Below are 13,248 nucleotides of genomic sequence, written 5' to 3' on the forward strand. Positions count from 1 at the left end.
CTGTTGCAGCATATAGCAGTACTTCATTGCCTGTTATGCCGAAATAATATTCCATTGTGTAGATATACCACATTATATTTATCCATTCATCAGTTGATGGATTGCTCCAATGTTTGACTATCGTAAGTAATGCCACTACAAAAATTTCGTGTATACATCTTTATGTGGACATATGTTTCACATCTCTTGGTTAAATTCCATGAAGTGAAATTGCTTGAGTTATACAGTAAGCTTCTGTTTAACTTTTTAAGAAAGTACCAGACTGTATTACAAAGTGGCTGTGCAAGTTCACATTTCTATCAATTTCTCCACATCCTTGTTGACACTTGTTACTGCGGGGTTTTTTTAATAGCCATTCTAGCCAGTGTAAAGAGATATTTCATTTTGGTTACAGTTTGCATTTTCCTAATGGCTAATGATGTCAAGTATCTTTTTCATGTTTATGAGATAGTTGTGTATCTTCTTTAGTAATTTATTCAAACATTTTGTTTTAATTGAGTTGCTGTGTTTTATGATGAGCTTTAAGATTTCTTTGTATATTCTGATACAAATCCTTTATAAGATACATGATTTGAAAATATTTCTCCATTTTGTAGTTCATCTTTTCATTTTCTTACTGTCTCCTGAAGTGCAAAAGTTTTTCATGTGCGTAAAGTCTGTCAGTTTATTGTTTTATTGGCCATCATTTTGGTATTGTGTTTAAGCTACTTTCTTCACCGAAGTTCACAAATATTTTCTCCTAGAAGCTTTATAATTTTGGCTTTTACATTTAGAACCAAATCCTTTTTATATACAGATATCCAATTGTTCTATCAACATTTGTTAAAAAGTACTCTCCCCCATTGAATTGCCTTGGTATCTTTGTCCAAAATCAACTGACCATAAATATAAGGGTTTGGTTTTTTACTCTCACTTCTGTCCCTTTGATCTATATGTCTATACTTATGCCAATGCCACACTGTCTTGATTACTGTAGCATTATAGCAAATTTTGAAAACAAGATTTCAAATACTGCATATTTATTATTCTAGTGTTGTTTTGTGCATGAATTACTTAAGATTTCATATCTTTTCAAATATAGAAAATTTATTTCTTGTTTCTTCCTTTTAATTTGGTTGTCTTTTATTATTCCTTTCTTCCCTTTCTCCTCTCTCCCCCATCTCTCCCTCCCTCCATCTCTCTCCACTTTTTTTCCTTCTTCCTTCCCTTCTTTCATTACTTCTTTTCCTATCTCCCTGCCTCCCTCCTCCATTCTTCCCCTCCATTCTTCCCTCCTCTCTCCTTTCCTTCCCCTCCCTCTCTCTCTTTCTTCTCTCTCTCTCTTTTTTTTTTTTTTTTTTTTTTTTTATTACTCTGGCTAAAACCTCCAGTACAATGTTGACTAGAAGTGGTAAAAGTAAATATCCTGGGCATCTGGGTGGCTCAGTCGGTTAAGTGTCCAACTCTTGATTTCAGCTCAGGTCATGATCTTACAGTCATGAGATCAAGCCCCACCTCAGGCTCTGTGCTGAGCGTGGAGTCTGCTTGGGATTCCTCTTGTTCTCTCTTTCTCTGCTCCTCCCCTGCTCGTGTTCTTTCTCTCTCTCAAAATAAATATATATTTTTTTTAATTTTTGGGAAAAAAAAGTAAACATCCTTGCCTTATTCCTAAATATATGGAGGAAAGCACTCTATCTTTTACCATTAAGTATGATTTCAGTATGAGGTTTCTTTATGTAGATGCAGTTTTTCAGGTTGACGATCTTCCCTTCTATTCCTAGTTTGTTAAGAGCTTTAATTATAAAGAGTCTTTGATTTGTCAAATGCCCTGTTTTGCATCTGTCGAAATGACCATGTGATTGTTTTCCTTTATTCTCTTAAGATGGTGTGTTACATTTATTCATTTTCACATGTTAAGCAAATTTTGCAGTCTTAGGATAAATTCCACTTGGTCATGGGATATATCTTTTTGATAGTTTTCTGGAGGTGGCTTGCTAGTATACTGTTGGGGATTTATTAACCTATATTTGTTAAGGATATCAGTCTATAGTTTTCTTGTGATATCTTTGGATTTGAAATCAGAGTATTATTGGCCTTGTAGAATGAGGTGGGAAATGTTTCCTGTTTCTATTTTCCGGAAGAGTTTCTGAAAGATTTATATAATTTCTTCCTTAAATATTGAATAGAATATACCAATGAAGCTATTTAGCCCTGGGCTTTCCTCTGTGGATAGATTTTAAATTTAATTTCTATATTTGTTATAGGTCCATTTACATTTTCTTTTCTTTTATAGTAAGTTTTAGTAATTTGCTTCTTTCAAGGAATTTTTCCATTTAATTTATATTGTCTAATTTGTTGGCATAAAATTGTTTTTTAATATCTGCAAGGTCAATAGTGGTGTCTCCTCTTACATTTCTGATTTTGGTAATTTAGGTCTTTTCAACTTTTTGCAAAGGGAGGAGAGGGTTATGCTAGCTAAAGGTTTATCAATTTTATTGCTCTTTTCAAAAAAGCAACTTTTGCTTACAATGAATTTTCTCCATTGTTTTCATCTTCAATATTATTGATTTCTGCTATAATCATTTTTACTTCTTTCTTTCTCCTCTCCTTAGTTTTTAGTTATCCTTTTTTTCTAGTTTCTTAAGGTAAAATCTAATGTTACTATTTAAAATGTTTTCTTCTTTGCTAATAAAGCCTTTCACTGACATAAATTGCCCTTTAAGCACCACTTTAGCTGTATCCCATAAATTTTGATATATTGTTGGGTTTTTTTTCATTCAGTTCAAAATAGTTTCTGATTTCTCTTGTGATTTTTTCATTTGACCCATGGATTGTTTAGAAACATTTTATAATTTATTTTACAACATTTTAAATTTCAAAACTTGGGGGATCTTCCAAATTTCCTTAAATTTTTGTTTTTTAATTTAATTCCCTTATGGTTAAGAACACATCTTGTATAATTTTAATCATTTTAAAGTATATCAAGACTTCATAGACTGGTATAAGGTCTATCTTGAAGAATGTTCCCTATAGCTCTCAAAGAATGTATATTCTGCTTTTTTTGGGTAGAGTGCTCTATAGATGTCAATCTGGTCAAGTTGGTTAATAAACTTATTGTTAGAATCTTCTATTTCCTTCTTGATTTTCAGTCTATTTGTTCTGTCAGTTGTTCAGAGCAAGACATTGAAGCTCCAGCTATTATTGTCAATTCTGTCAGTTTTTGCTTCATTTGTTTTAGGGTTCTATTTTAGGTGTATATATATATTTATAGTTATATCTTTTTAACAACTTGACCCTTTATTATATGAAATGGCCTTCTGGTCATTTTTATTCTAAAGCCCATTTTGTGTGGTAGTTATATAGCCACTCCAACACCCTTATGATTACTGCTTGCATATATATTTCTTTCATGCATTTAACTTCAAAGAACTTGTAACTTTGAATCTAAAGTATGTCTCTTATAAATAGTATATAGTTGGATCTTGTTTCTTTTTTTTTAATCCAGTCTAATATTCTGTTTTTTTGTTGGAGTACTTAATCTGCCCATATTTAGTGTAATCACTGATATGGTTGGATTTATATCTGATGTTTTGCTATGTGTTTCCTATATATTTCATGTATATTTTGTTTCTCTGCTTCTTTTTTGCTGTCTTATGTTAAAAAGATCTTTACTGGTGTGTCACTTGACTGTCTCTGTTGCTTTTTTTAGAAATTTATAAACTTTATTTTTTAGAGCAGCTTTAAATTCACAGCAAAAAGTACAAAGCAGAAAGTACAAAGAGTTCCCATATACTCCCTGTCCCCACGCATGCACAACTTCCCCACCATCAACATCACACACTGGAGTGGGATATTTGTTGCTGTTAATGAATCTTCCTTGACACACCATTATCACCCAAAGTCCATAGCTAACATTAGGGTTCACTTTTAGTGTTGTATATTGTATGATGCTGACAAACATGTGATGAAATGTATCCATCATTGTAGTATCATACAAAATAGTTTCACTGCCCTAAAACTCCTCTGTATTCTGCCTAAGTACCCTACCCTCCTTCCAACCCCTGGTAACCAGTAAGCTTATTACTATTTCCATAGTGTTGTCTTTTCCAGAATACCATATAGTTGGAATCATACAATATGTAACCTTATCAGATTGGACTATTTAGTAATGTGCATTGAAGATTTCCCCATGTCTTTTCATGTCTTCATAGCTCATTTCTTTCTAGTGTTGAAGAATATTCCATTATCTGGATGTACTGCAGTTTATTTATCCACTCACCCACTGAAGGACATCTTAGTTCCTTCCAAGTGCTGGCAAATATGAATTAAAGCTGCTATAAATATGTCTGTGTAGATTTTAATGTGAACATGAGTTTCCAGTTCATTTGGGTAAATACCAAGGAGCATGATTGTTGAACTAGATAGTGAGAGTATATTTAGTTTTATAAGAAACTAAAAAACTATCTTTCAAAGTAGTTGTAACATTTTGAATTCCCACTAGAAATAAGTGAGAGTTCCTGTTGCTCAACATACTCAACAGCATTTGGTGTTGTCAATGTTTTTTTTTTTTTTATTTTGTCCATTCTTACAGGTGTATAGTGGTAGCTCACTGTTGCTTTAATTTGCAATTCCCTAATGATATATGATGCTGAAAATCTATTCAAATGCTTACTTGCCATCTGTATATCTTCTTTGGTGAAGTGTCTATTTATGTGTTTTGTCTATTTTTAATGGAGTTGTTCATTTTTCCATTGTAGAGTTTTAAGTGTTATGTGTATATTTTAGATACAAGTTCTTTTTATAAAAGTTTATTTTATTTTGGGAGAGAGAGCAAGTGGTGGAGGGGCAGAAAGGGAGAGAGAATCCGAGCAGGCTCCACACTGTCAGTGCAGAGCCCAATGAAGAGCTCGAATTCACAAATTGTGAGATCATGATCTGAGCTGAGATCAAGAGTCAGACACAACCGAGCCACCTAGGTGCCCCAATAAAAGTTCTTTATTAGATGTTTTTGCAAATATTTTCTTCACGTCTGTGGCTTGACTTCTCATCCTCTTGACATTGTGTTTTCCAGAGCAGGAGTTTTTAATTTTAATGCAGTCTCGGTTATCAATTGTTTATTTCATGGATCTTGCCTTTGGTATTATACTAAAAAATCATTGCATACCCAAGGTCATAAAGGTTTTATCCTATATTATTTTCTAAGAGTTTTATAGTTTAGGAGTTCAGGTCTATGATCCATTTTGAATTGATTTTTGCAAAAAGTCTAAGATCTGTGTCAAGATTAATTTTTTTGTTGTGTGTGTGTATATTTGTGTCAGTTCTTCCAGCACCATTTGTCGAAAAGACTACCCCTAATCCATTGTATTCCCTTTGCTCTGTCAAACATCAATTGACTAGATTTATGTGGGACTATTTGAGGACTCTCTCTTCTGTTCCACTCATCTGTCTTTCACCAAAACTACGGATACTGTCTTAATTACTGTAATTTTATTGTAAGTCTTGAAGTCAAGTGGTGCCAGTTTTCTGACTCTGTTATTCTACTTCAATAGTAAGTAGGCTATTCTGAGACTTTTGCTTCTCCATATAAACTTGGGAATAAGTTTTTTGATATCCACAAAATAAGTTGCTGGGAATTTGATTGGGATTGCACTGAATTTATAGACAAAGTGGAAAAAACCAATCTTGAAAATATTGAGTGTCCCTATTCATGAACATGGAATATCTCTCCATTTATTTATCTCCTTGATTTCTTGCATCAGAATTTTTATTCTTTTCCTCAGATAGATCTTGTACATATTTTATTAGATTTACATCTTTTATTTCTTTGAATCCTAATGTAAAAAAAAATTTAAGAGAAAAAGAGCATGCAAGTGGAGGAGAGGAGCAGAGGGAGAGAGAGAATCCCAAGCAGGTTCCATGCTCAGGATGGAGCCCAACATGGGGCTTGATCCCACAACCCTAGGATTATGACCTGAGCCGAAATCAAGAGTTGGATGCTTAACCAACTGAGCCAGTCAGGTGCCCAGATGGTAATTTGGTTTTAATTTCAAATTTCACTTGGTTGTTGCTGGTATATAGGAAAGCAATTGATTTAAAAAAAAAAAAAAAAGTTTTATTCAATTCCAGTTAGATAACATACAGTGTAATATTAGTTTCAGGTGTACAATATAGTGATTCAATACCTCCATACAACACCTGGTATTCATCACAAGTGCCCTCATTACTCCGCAGCACCTATTTAACCCATCCCCCTACTTGCCTCCTGTCTGATAACCATCAGTTTGTTCTCTATAGTTAAGAGTCTGTTTCTTGGTTTGCCTTTCTCTTTCTTTTTTCTCCTTTAGCTCATTTATTTTGTTTTTAAATTTTCATATGAGTGAAATCATATGGTATTTGTCTTTCTCTGACTTATTTGACTTAGTATAATACTCTTTAGCCCCAACCATGGAGCTAAACCCAACACCCCAAAAATGAACAAACCAGTTAAAAATGGACAGAAGATATGAATAGTCATTATTCCAAAGAAGACATATAGATGGCCAACAGACACATGAAAATATGCTTGACATCACTCATCATCAGGGAAATACAAATCAAAACTGTAATGAGATATCACTTCACACCTGTCAGAATGGCTAAAATCAACAACACAAGAAACAACTGGTGCTGGCAAGAATGTGGAGAAAGGGAAACCCTCTTGCACCATTGGTGGGAATGTATCTGGTGCAGCTACTCTGGAAAACAGTATGGAGATCCCTCAAAAAGTAAAAAACAGAACTACTCTATGATCCAGTAATTGCATCACTAGGTATTTACCCAAAGGATACAAAAATACTAATTCAAAGGAATACATGCACCCCAATGTTTATAGCAGCATTATCTATAATACACAAATTACAGAAACAGCCTAAGTGTCCACTGACTGATGAATGGATAAGGAAGGTGTGGTATAGATATACAATGGAATATTACTCAGCCATAGAAAAGAATAAAATCTTGCCATTGACTTTTTATATTAACCTTGTATCCTACAAGCTTACTTCATTCTTACTAGTTCCAGGAATTTTTTTTGTTGACCCTTTCAGATTTTCTACCTAGATGATAATGTCATCTATAAATAATGACAGTGCTAGTTCTTCCTTCTAAGTCAGAATATGTTTTGTTTACTTTCCTTGTCATTTTAGCTAGTAAGAGTATGATGTTCAAAAGCAATGGTGAGAGAGGACATCCTTGCCTTTTCCCCTAAGTGAAAAGTTTCAAGTTTCCCCTTATTAAGTATGATGTTAACTGTAGATATTTTGTAAATGTCCTTTATCAAGTTGAAAAGTCTCCTTTTACTCCTAGTTTGCTGAGAGTTTCTGTCATTAATGGGTGTTGGATTTTGTCAAATGCTTTTTCTACATTCATTGATATGATCATGTGAATTTTTTCACCATCAGCCTATTGATGTGAGGGAGTAAATTCACTGATTTTTCCAGTATTGAAGCAGCCTTGCATACCTGGAAAAAATCCCACTTGGTTGTGGCATATAATTCTATTTATACATTGTTAAATTAGATTTGCTGATATTTTGTTGAGCATTTTTTGCATCCATATTCATCAAAGATATTACCCTGTAATTTTTTGTTTCTTTCAACATCACTATCTGATTTTGGTATTGGGACAATGCTGACCTTATAGAATAAGTTGGCAAGTATTCTCCCTATGCTTCTATCTTCTGAAAGAGAATGGAGAGAACTGGCATGATTTATGCTTAAATGTTTGGTAGAATTCACCAGTCAACCCACCTGGGCCTGGTGCTTTCTGTTTTGGAAGGTTATTAATTATTGATTCAATTTCTTTAATATCTATAGGCCTAGTCATATTGTCTCTTTATTCTTGTGTGTGAGTCTTGGCAAATTGTGTTTTTCAAGGAATTGACCCATTAATTTATCAAATTTGTGAGTATAGAGTTGTTCAGAGAATTCTTTTATTATATTTTTAGTGTCTGTGGGATCTGTAGTGATGACCCCTCTTTCATTTCTGATATTAGTAATTTGTGTCTTTTCTTTCTTTCTTAGCCAGCCTCGCTAGAGGCCTATCAATTTTACTGACCTTTTCAAAGACCCAGCTTTTAGTTTCTTTGATTTTCTCTATTAATTTCCTGTTTTCAATTTCACTGATCTCTTCCTTAATACCTTATTATTTCTTTTCTTCTGCTTATTTTGTATTTAATTTTCTATTTTTCCAGTTTCCTAAGAGGAAAGTTTAGATGATTAATTTTAGATCTTTCTTCGTTTCTAATATATGTATCCAATGCTATAAATTTCTCTCTAAGCACTGTTTTTGCTGCATCCCACAAATTCTGATAAGTTGTGTGTTCAAATTTTTCTTTTTAATTTCTCTTGAGATTTCTTCTTTGACCCATGTGTTATTTAAAAGTGTGTTCTTTAACCTCCAAGTATTTTGGTATTTTCCAGCTATCTTTCTGTTATGGATTTCTTGTTTAATTCTATTGTGATCTGAGAGCAAACACTGTGTGATTTCTATACTTTTATATTTGTTCGGCTGTATTTTATAGCTCAGAATGTGGTCTATCTTGGTGAAAGTTCCATGTAAGCTTGAGAAGTATGTGTATTCTGCAGTTCTTAGATGAGATAATCTATAGATGTCCATTATATCCAATTGAATGATGGTGTTGTTGAGTTCAACCACTTCCTTACTGCTTTTCTGCCTACTGAATCTGTCCACTTCTGATACAGATAAAATCTCCAACAGTGATAGCAGATTCATCTCTTTCTCCTTGAAGTTTATCAAGTTTTCCCTCACATATTTAGACATTCTGTTTTTGGGTACATAGGCACTAAGGACTGTTAAGTCTTCTTGGAGTATTGATCCTTATCATTATGTAGTGCCATTCTTTTTCCTTGGTAACTTCTCTTGCTTTGAATTCTGCTCAGTCTGAAATTAATATACCTACTCCTACTCTTTTGATTACTGTTAGCATGGTATATCATTCTCCATCCCTTCACTTTTATATGTGTCTTTATATTTAAAGGGGCATTATTGTTGGCTCTTATTTTTAAATCAATTCTGACAATTTGTGTTTTTTAAATGGTGTATCTAGATCTTTGATGTTTAAAGTAGATATCAATGTACTTGGATTACTACTACCATATTTGTTAGTTTTTTTGTTGCCCTTGTTCTTTGTTCCTATTTTTGTCTTCCACACTTTTCTGCCTTTTGTGATTTTAACTGAATATTTATATTTATATTTATATTCTATTTCTCTACTTTCTTGATATATCAATTAGACTTCTTGTTTTACTGTTTTCGTGGTTGGTTGCCTTAGAGCTTGCTGTGTAAATTTACAACTAACCTAAATCCAATGTCAAATAACACTATGCCACTTCACAAGTAGTGTAAGTACTTTATAGTAACAAAATATTCCTAATTCTTCCTTCCTGTGCCTTGTATGATTGCTGTCACTCACTTATACATAAGCATTCATAAACACACACACACATATAAACATATCTATTTAAGCATACATAATCAAATATATTGTTGCTATTACTTTGTCAGGTGAACACAATAACCACCTCACTATAGAAATGTTGCTATTATTATTTTGGACAAACCATTACCAGTTAGATCAATTTAGAACAAGAAAAAATTTTATTTTTATTTTATCTTGCTTTTCATTCTCTGAAGCTCTGTTTTATGTAGAGCCAAGTTTCTTATCTACATCATTTTCTTTCTCTCTGAAGAACTTCTTTTAAATTTCTTTCAAGTCAGTACTAGGGGGCACAAATTCCCTCAATTTTTGTTTGTCTGAAAAAATCTATTTCTCCTTCACTTTTAAGGATAATTTTGCAGGGTACAAAATTCTGGCTGTGTAATTTTTCTCTCTCAACACTTTAAATATTCACTCCACTTTCTTCTTGCTTCCATGGTTTCTGAGTAGAAATCAGATGTAATTCTAATGTAGGTAAGATTTTATTCCCCTCTCTGGCTTCTTTCAGGAGTCTTTGATTTCCTGTAGTTTGAATATATTTCTAGGTATAATTTTCTTTTGGTATTCATCCTGCCAAGTGTTCTCTGAGCTTCCTGGTGTCATACATTAATTTGGGAAAATTCTCAGTCATTATCACTTCAAATACTGCTTCTGTTCTTTTCTCTCTTTTTCCTCCTTCTGGTATTCCCATTACATATATATTACACATTTCGTAGTTATGCACAGTTCTTGAATATTTTCTTGGGTTTTTTTTAGTCCTTTTTCTCTTTGCTTTTCAGTTGTGGAAGAATCTATTGCCATATCCTGAAGCCCACAGATTCTTTCCTCAGCCATGCCCAGTCTACTAATGAACCTATTAAAGTTATTCTTCAATTCTGTTACAGTGTTTTTGATCTCTATAGTATCTTTTTGGTTCCTTCTTAAAATTTCCAACTCTCTGCTTATATTATCCATCTCTTCTTGCATATGGTCTACTTTTTCCATTGAAGCCCTAGGCATATTAGTCATAGCTTTTAAAATTACTATCTGATGTCATCTTCTTTCAGCCCAAAGGACTTCCTTTAGTATTTCTAATAAGGCAGGTCTTCCAGCAGTGAATTCTCTGTTTTTCTGGGAATGTTTGTATTTCCACTTTATTTTTGAAAGGATTTTTGGCTGAATATAGAATTCTTAGTTGACAATTTTTCCCCCAGCATTTTAAATTTGTCATCCCACTGTCGTCTTGCCTCCATTGTTTCTGAGAAGTCAGCTGTTAATCATATTGTTGTTTTTCTGTACATGATTTTTCTCTTATTGATTTCAACACTTTTTTCTTTCTCTTTGACTTTCAACAGCTTGGCTGTGATGTCTAGGTGTGACAATCATTCTGTTTATCCTATTAGGGGGTTTCACTGAATTTCCAAGATAGGTAAATTCTTTTTTTGTTGTTCAAATTTGGAAAGAATTTGTCTATTATTTCTTCAAATATTTTTCTTCTCCTTTATCTCTCTCCTCTTTCTGGGACTTCCATTACACATATGCTTAATCCCACAAATCTCAGATATTCTGCTCATCTTTCTTGATTCCTTTCTTTCAGTTCTTTATATTGGAAATTTTTCATTGATATATCTTCAAGTTTTCTTCCTCCCTTTTTCTGCCAGCTCAGACATTATGTTCATTCCCCTTTAGTAAATTTTTCATTTCAGTTACTTTACTTTTCAATGACATAATTCCTGTCTAGTTCTTTTTGGTCATGTCTGTGTTTTTAGTGAGATTCTCTGTTTGATGAGTTATTAGAAGTGTGAATATTGAAAGCATGAGTATTATTATACTTTCCTTTAAAAAGTAGATCACACTCTTCTGTTTCTTTGCATATCATAATATTTCTTTGAAAAACTAAATATTTTAGACAATACATTATAGCAACTCTGGATTCTTATCCCTTCTCCCGTGAGTTGTTGTTGGTCTTGCTGGGTTTTGTTTCTGTTTTGTGACTCTCCTGGACTACTTTTGTCTTCTCTATAGTATAGGGTCACTTATGTCTCTACTCAGTTTTTTTTAAGTTTTGTTTCCATATTTAAGCCTGACTTCCTAAAAGGTGCCCTGAATAAACATAATTTAGTAGTTAGCCAATGATTGGTCAAAGGTTATGTTCAAACACTCTGAGCCAGTAAGGCTTCTACCTTTTGCCAGTGCATCTGTGCTTTAACTTAGGGATGCATTCAAGTTCACAATTTACAAGTCTTCTTAGCTTTTACTTTCCACAGAGCCACCTATTTCTCCTCTGTACATGCATAAGACATCATATTCAGGTAGAGATATATGGATAACTAAGGTCATTTCTAGTTTTTGTTGAGTACACAGGCTTGCTCCTACCCATAGGCTTCTATTATACCAAGACTATATGGTGGTGTATTAAAGCCAAACATGGCTGCCTCATTCTCTGAATGTCACTGATAAATTTCTGGATAGTCTGTTAATCTGTTGCTTGCCCAAACTAGGATCACAACCTCAGGTAATCTGTAATGTTTGCCTTTCCTGTTCATTTGTCACTGAGATGACTATTTCTGATAATGCCTAGTATCATGAGGTTTCTGTGTATACTGTACTAAATCAAGTCAGCCTCTTCCATCAGCAAAGCTGCTGTTTCTCACAGTATGTCACATCCTGGTAGAGCTACCATGCTCTACCAGGCACTTTAACTGGGGAGAGAGGTAGAGCCAAGAGCAGCCCCATTTAAAGTGCCAAAAGCTCCTACTTTTCTTATGTAATGGTCAGTAGTTGTTCTGGAATAAACTTCTCAACTTTTGTGTATGCCTTTGGTGAATTTCTGTTTATTTATATGATTGTTTTTGACATTTTTATCAAGATTTATTGATTTTTTTTTTGGAGAGGGAATTTGCTAAGCTCCTCACTCCATCATTTTTGTAGCACTATGGGTTTTTTTTAACTTAAGTTTACTTATATAGTTTTGTTTGACTCTTGTATGTTGAAAATTAGGAAATCAAAAGTATGATTTAAAGGGGTTTCAACCTTTTTAAAAAAATAAATATGTCAAAGGACAACATATGACCATATATATATATATATATATATATATATATATATATATATTCACACATACATATATGTTTGTATATATATATATATACAAACAAATTTGTATACACATACATACACACACACACACACACACACACACACACACAGAATCCTATAAGTCAGTAAGACATACAACAAATAGATAATGAAGAAAAATACCTGTTTACAAAAGAAGGTTTCCAAATATTCAATAAATATATGAAAACATACTCAATCTCATTAGTGATCAGAAAAATACAAATTTAAACCACAACGTACCTTATGTAACATCCACCAGATTGGCTACAATTTAGAAGTTTGATAATATCAAATCTTGGTGAGAATATAGAGCAAAAGTAATTCTCATATACTTATAGTGGGAGTATAAACTCAAATAATTTAGAAGATAGTTTAGGTTTTTTGGCTGAGGATGAAGATGTTTATTCAACGTTTCTATTTGAGGAATGTTCCCTGAAGGAAAATACATACACCAGGACATATGCACAAGGATGTTCACAGCATATTTGTTCATTGTAAACTGAAACTAGAAACAAAGAACTAACCCAAATTTCCACTGATAGTTGAATGGAAAAATAAACAATGGTATAGTCATGACAGAATACAATGCACCTACATTCAACCACATTGGTGAATCTCACAAACATAATGTTGGACAAAGAAGCCAGATACAAAATAATACAGAATTATTTCAT

Source organism: Panthera pardus, unplaced genomic scaffold (assembly GCF_024362965.1).
Source record: "Panthera pardus isolate Hobbes unplaced genomic scaffold, ASM2436296v1 HiC_scaffold_16, whole genome shotgun sequence".
NCBI classification, from domain to species: Eukaryota; Metazoa; Chordata; class Mammalia; order Carnivora; family Felidae; genus Panthera; species Panthera pardus.